This window comes from Marmota marmota, unplaced genomic scaffold (assembly GCF_001458135.2).
Source record: "Marmota marmota marmota unplaced genomic scaffold, marMar, whole genome shotgun sequence".
In the NCBI taxonomy this organism is placed as follows: domain Eukaryota; kingdom Metazoa; phylum Chordata; class Mammalia; order Rodentia; family Sciuridae; genus Marmota; species Marmota marmota.
In genome coordinates this window covers 2653745-2661045 of record NW_025999869.1, presented here as the reverse complement: position 1 = coordinate 2661045, position 7301 = coordinate 2653745, and positions in this window count along the sequence as shown.

Genomic DNA, 7301 nt, shown 5'->3' with positions numbered 1-7301 from the left:
TTATCCCCCCCCCCCCCAGTGTCCCTTCAGACCCAGCAGCAAGCCCAGGCTCCACACCAGAGGCCCCAGGCCCACGGCCTCCAGCACATTGTTGGTCAACTGTACCTCAATGGGTCACAGTGCCATGGTCATTAAAAGCGTGGCCTTTGGTGGCAGAGAGGCCTGGGTTCTAATCGCACTCTTGCTGGCCATATGTCCCTGGGCACAGGATCGCCCTCTCTGATGTGGGTTCCTCATCTACATCACAGGGACAGCTGGGCAGCTCTGACCCTAGTCGTGCTGGGGGATTCAAAGTTGCACCTCCACCCCAAGAGCTCACATGGTGCCTCTCAGAGTGGCCCCCACACGTGACACATTCTACATCAAACAGAAGCCAAGCAACCTCACTTTGGACTTAACTTTAGGAGAACAGTGTCTAGCAGGGGTTGGCAAGGAGTCAGGATCCAGGGAGGGAGGGATTCCTCAAATGGCACTCGGCAGAGTGGGCAAGCGGCGGCAGACAGCTAGCCTTCCAACCCGGGGAAAGGGCAGGCATGGAAGTAGCTCCATGTGAAGTGATCTTCACTTTTAAACTTGAATCTTTGTTTCCCTTCTCCCCTTGCCATCTTATTCTCTGGCAAAGAGTGCTCCCAGATCAAATTATTCCACAGGGAAGCAGATGTGGAATGAGGATGGCACTGGCTGGTTTAAAGCCGAGTGTTCTCTGGTGTGGAAACCGCAGTGCCCCAGACCCAGCTGAGTTTCTAAGAAAGGTGTTCCTGGTTTCTCAAGACGACTCTCCTGGGGTCCTCCACCTTCATCTGGACAGGCTGCAGGATAGTGGATGGGAGGACCGGAGGGCGTGAGTTAGATTGTAATCTCCCTCCCCTCCCCTCCCCTTTCCACTAAGGTACTGCTGTGTCATTGGGCCACACTCTGTGCTGAGTCCCGAGGACAAGAATACAAGATCCCACCTGCTCTGCAGAGCCAGCAGCCTGCTGGAGGCTGACCTGAGTCCCAACGGGTGCTCCAGAGAGTGTTAAGTACTCAAGAGGAGGCCCAGGAATCCCAGGGGAGCCTAAAGTGACAATTCCTTTGAACCACTTAGAAACAATGGTGCTCAAAATAAAATTAATGATTAGCTGTTATACATGGAGCACTCGCTGGTGTGGAAACCGCAGTGCCCCAGACACAGCTGAGTTTCTAAGAAAGGGGTTCCTGGTTTCTCAAGACGACTCTCCTGGGGTCCTCCACCTTCATCTGGACAGGCCGCAGGACAGTGGATGGGAGGACCGGAGGGCGCAATATTTGATGAAGAGTTTCAGTTCAGTATGTGATGATGCTACTTTTTAAATTTTTGTTTTTGGAGATGAGGTTTTGATGTGTTGCCCAGTTGGTTTTGAACTGCCTCACCCTCCCCAGTGCTGGGACTGCAGGTCCACACCACTGTGCACAGCTCCATATTAATAAATCTGAGCATTTACTATGTGCAAATATTTCACTTTATCCAGGAATTCCACCAGGGAGGCAGCGGACATACAGTCAGCTGAGGCAACTGAGGCCCAGGAAAGTCAAGGAACCTACCCAAGGCAACAGCCAGGAGCTGGTGGATCTGGGCTTCAATTCAAATCCAGGCAGGTGGGCTCCAGAGTCTCTGGACACCAGAAATGAGCAAGGCCAAGGAGGCTCTCGTGCAGACAGTCTGGCCTCCTCAAGAGACTCCGCCCACAGCCACACTGCACTGGGGAGGTGGGAGCCACCTGGCAGACCCTGTCTCAAGCCATGTGGAGAGGCCACCGCAAGGCACTCTGGCTCACAGTTCCGAGTCCTGTCTCCGAGTCGTCCCACTCTGGCACCAGAGGAGTGAAGAGGCCTCCAGATAACCCAAGCCCACAGCCTTCCAGTCTCCCAGCGGAGGCTGCAGCAGACCTTGTGGAGTAGGAAGGAGCCATCCACATGGTGCCTTGTCGGAATCATTGGCTACAGAACATTAGAATGCTGGGGTTTGGGGCTGGTGATGTAGCTCAGTTGGCAAAGTGCTTGTCTTGCATGCACAAGGCCCGGGGTTCAATCCCCAGGACCACACACACACACACACACACAAAAGTGCTGGAGTTTTTGCCTCTGGAGACTTGTCGATTGGAGGGGACTGGAGATTCTGAAGCAAAAGGCCATCTCGAGAACCAGGTGCCTGTCTCCGGAACCAGGCTGTCAATGGGCTTCGCTGGGCTGACAGGGGAAGGTGCCCCAGAGGCCTCCAGGGGGGACGCCCCCTCTACCACAGGAGCTTCTGTACAACCACTCAGTGCTCCGATCCTGCCACCTCTGGCCGGGCCTCCCTCCTGCCCACCTCCAGGTGTGCGCGCACCCAGCACAGAGCTGGCACATGACAGTTGCCCCCTCAGTGCTTGGCCTTGAATGAAGGCTGCAGGTTGGTTTCCCACAGGGCTCGTGCTCAGGAGAATTTGCTGACCTGATGCCAAGTGATCCTGTCCACCTTTTCTGCATTTTTAATTAATTAATTATTATTTTTTTATGGCAAGACACTTGACACCAGCCTTTGAGCACATTCGTCAGCTTCCTGGGTCATTATAATCAAGTACCATAAACCAGATGGCTTAAGGTGGGAATCTGCCATCTCCTGGTACCCAAGGCCCCAGGGCTGCAGTCCAGGTGTCCAAGGCTACGCCCCTGGGCCTCCGTGGAGAACCCTCCCAGCCTCTTCCCGCTTCTGGGGCCTGCTGGCAATCGCTGCCGTGTCCTGGCCTGCTGCCGCCCACCCAGCCCCAGCCTCCACCCCCACGTCATCTTCTCCTGTGACCCCGCCCCCGACTCCCCTCTATGCCCAGGCTCTGTGACCTTTACTGTAAGGACACCAGTCCTGCTGGATTAGGGCTCACCTGATGACCACATCCTAACTTAAGGTCACATTCTGACGTACTTGGGCAGGACTTGGCTGCGTCATTACAGGGGACACAGTCCACCCTGAATAGCCTGGATAACCTGGTTCACCCTTGAGACAAGGACCGACCCTGTGCTGCTGCTCCAAGGTCTTCGGAGTCAGTGGGAGAAGGGGGAGAGCCAGGCCTGGAGGGGTCCATCAGGCACCCCCTGCGGCACCTCAGGGGCTTCTGGGGGCCCTGATGGGTCCCCTACCCGGAGAGGCTGCTGCCGCCTTCTAAAGACGTCCCTACTCTCACGATCCTTCTGCGCCTCCCTGCAGGTGGCGCTCACCTCAACCCCCCAGTGTTGCCCATTCTAAGGGCCAGGAAGGGCGGGTCCCGTGTGTCACCTTAGCGCCCCAGCGGGCGGGGGGTGCTGGGATAGGCCCCTCTGGTCGGTGCCGTCCCCTGGGCTCCACAGGTGGACAAAGCGCCCTTGAACCACGCTGAGGTTGGATCCAGGGGGACGGGGAGGTGGCCGCAGCCACGGCGGTCATCTAGAGGAAATCACTGAACATTTGATTTGCGGAGACTTAACCTGAAANCCCGGGTAGAGAGAGACCCAAGTGACTCTGTGGCCCTTGTGGGCCAGCAGGATTTGAGAGTGAGGTTACTCTGTGGAAAACCAACGAAGGTGGACAAGGTCCAAGGTTGAGACACTCTTGAATGTGACCTTGACCTCTCATGGGAAAATCGTTGGCATGAATTCTGAAGCGAGGCTGCCTGGTTGATGCTCTGGCTCCTGCAGCTGTTGCCACTGCCATTGTAGCATTTGCCACATCCCGTCACACTCACCCATTTATAATCCTTTCTGTATCAGTTAGCAATGGCCCCAATAATGCTGCATAACAAAGAGTACCACAGACCCTCAGAGGCAAACCCCAGCAAACATGAAATGAGCTCTCTGGCCCTAGTGGGCCAGCTGGGGACTGGTGGGGACGGGTTGGGCTGGGCTGGCAGACCTGATTCCAGGGGCCTCCCCACCTCCTGAGCCACAGAAAGACACACAGAGCACAACCTAACTGTGCAAATGCTGCTCCAGCCTCTACTGCCATGTGGTTTGCTAGGATGTATTTTCTGCTTATAAAAGTGGAGAAAAGAGAAATGTAATGATAAATATGTTGTAGTAATAAATGCATCTACCGCATCCCACAGCTCCATGGGACCCTTGCTGATTGCTGGATTCCTAGCCCTCGATAGGCAGGAACACATCACTACTGTTGTCTGAGCACCTATTATGTGCAGGTGCCGTGATACACCTGAGCTGGGTTTTCTCGTTTGTCTCAACCACTCTGGTGCAGGTCCTGACGTTCCCCATTTGTGGAGGAGAACACTGGGGCGCACGGGAACTCAGTAACATGTCCCAGGTGAAGGGCTGCATGAGTGGGAGTCAGAACACAGCCCGGTGGCCCCGCAGAGTCTGACCCACAGGGCCGAGCACTCGCCAGGGGAAGGCTCTGGGCTCAGCGGGGCAGGGGCAGGGGCAGGGGTGGGCAGGAGAAGCAGCCAGGCCAAGACTGGAAGGCTGAGGGAGCTCTTACCAGGGCCACCCGGGGAGGCTTCTGCACAGAGGGCACAGCAGGTGGCACACAGGTGGACAGAGTGGCTACTGGGAGCCCGAGGTGGTGGAGCGCTGTGGAGAGCCTGCTTCAGAGGCAGATGGCGAGCTGAGGCTGAGGGTGAGCAGGGCAACTGCGGCTGGGGATGTCACCCGCCCCTTCCCCAGGCTCCATTGCTAAGGGCATCGCTAGGGTGGACTGTGATCCCCAAGGGTCACGTGCTGGGAGCTTGGTCCCCCTGTGGCCATGGTGGGGGTGGGGCTGTAAGGGGGGGCCCGTGGGAGGTGCTTACTGACCCCCATCCTCTCTGGCTGTCCCAACCTCATCTGTCCACAAAGTCCCTTACACATAATAAACACCATGGTGGTCTGAAAGCGAAGAGCACGGGAGGCTGGAATGGTGACACACAGGAGTGTCCGAGGTCTCCTGGGCCTTACCTGTCCTTGGGTCACCGTGGTCCCTGCTGCAGCAGCCTCCCGCCCCAGGAGCTCCGTGAAATTCACCCAGGCACCGCCCTATGGCGCCAGCCCTAGGCCACACATCAGGCCTCTTATGCCTGTGCTAGGGCTGCCGTGTGCCCCCTGAGGGCCATGCTGTGCCTGTATGTGGGTCCCCATGCACACAAAACCCACAAACAGGGGAGCTGACACCCTGGGACCACCCACCAGCAGGAGACGGGCAGCTTTACCTCTGCTCTGCCTCCTGACGAACTGGACCACGGCACCAGGAAGGCAAGTGGAAATGGGAGTGGACTTCCCACTCACAAAACGGGTTAAAGTATTGAGAATATCGCCTGGTGTCTACCAAGAGGGTACTATGAATAACACACCGTGGAACACATAGATAACCATATGCCAAGGAACAGGACAGTAACAAATGATTCAAAAACTAGAAATACAGGAAGTATTTGACAAAATCACCATGTCATGGAGACTTTAATAAAATCTAGTAGGGTATTATCTAACCAACTAGGCAAAATACACACATGGAGGAGTCATATAATAAACAGGCTAAACTCAATGTTCCATGCTTCTAATTCAAGAAGATAAAAAGTAAACTGAAGGCACACAAGAAGAAGTAATTTATACAGAGATGTGCATAAGTTCACCAAGGCCCCAAGTAGTTACTGACAGTGGTGAAGATAAAGAGGGAATGGATAGAAAATATGTTGTAGCAGTCAGCGCTTGCTGTGTAACAAACAACGCCCAGCAGGGCTTACGTCTCAGGCGCTTGCTGCTGCTCTTGAGTTTCCAGGTAACTAGGCACTTTCTGGTGGGACAGGGTCGGCCGGGCTGTGAGCCAGTGTGTGTTCTCCCCACAAGCTCTGCTGATCTCGGCTGGACTCTGCCCTGCCAAAGGCCAGCTTGCGGGAGGCTGGTCTGGATGGCTTGTCTCCCCCTCTGGCAGGCCACCTCTGTCATGCCGTAATGACAGGGACAGGGTTCCAAGACAGTGAGCAGAATCACCAACCCTCTTGAATGCTAGGCTCAAAGCTGACGCCCTCATCCCACAACCCGGTGCTGCTGGGAGTCACTCACGAGGCCAGCCCAGACCCCGGGGTGACTCCTCGCGAGGTCACATGGTAAGGGTGCAGTCCAGAGGGGGCTGAGGGGCCATTCTGTCACCAACCAGCCACAGACACCAACTTGAATGTGTCGGTTCCTTATCAGAAATAGGAGTTTATCAGATAAAGATAAGCAGGAACTCAAGGGGGAGCCTGCAGTTTGGTTGCTGGGTGGACAATTCTTTTTTTTTTTTTTAATTGTGGTAAAATACACATTAACATGGAATGTTCCATTTTAGCCATTTTCAAGCAAACGGCTCGATGGTAGTGAGCACACTCGCATCGCACAGCCATCACCTCCGCCATCTTTGCGTCTTCTCAACTGAAACTCTGTAGGCAGTAAGCAGTGACTCTCCTTCCCATTCCAAACCTGGGACCCACCACCCTCCAGGAGCTTTACTGCTGTAGGCACCTCTTATATAAATGGAATCATACAGTATTTGTCCTTTGGCATCTTGCTTACTTCACTTAGCATAGTGTCTTCAAGACTTGGTCATTCTGCGGTGTGGGTCAAAATTTCTGTCCTTTTTATGCCTGAATAATATTCCACTGTTTACACATTTTCTGTCTGTTGACTGACACTTGAGTGCTTCCACCATTTGGCTATTGTGAGCAACACTGCTGTGGCTGTGGGTGTTCAGTGTCTATGCTGGTTCCTGCTTTTACTTCTTTGGATTATGTACTGAGAAGTTGGATTGCTACATCATATGGATATTTGGTTTCTTTTTTGGCTATTGCCATCCTGGTCACCATAGCAGCTGCCCCACTGTGCCTTCCCCGCACTCTGGTTTGATCTGCCTTTCCCCAACTAGTGGTGTGGACCATCATTGTTGTTGAATTGCCATAGTTCTTTATATATTCTGGATACCAGCTTGTTATCAGATATATGAGCTGCAATATTTTCTGCCTCTTGTGTATGGCCTTTCATTCTGGTGACAGTGTTCTTTATAAAAGTTTGTGATTTTGATGAAGGACATCTTTTCCTTTGTTTCCTAACGTGTCCTCTGTGTGTCGGGCTGTCACTTTCTCCAGTAGCCTCGTTGTTCTTCTGGAACTACCAAATGGGGCCAAAGTGGGGCCACGGTCACAAGGGACCTACTGTTAAAAGCACCTGCCTTCCTGAGCCCCCAGGGGTGCTGCTGCCCAGGAGCACAGCTCAGGGCAAAACCATGTTTCTGGTTAAAACATCAGGAACATGAAAAGAAGTGCCGTCTAGGCAGGGGGTCTAATTGCCTCACCTGCCCGGCGAGGGGGGGG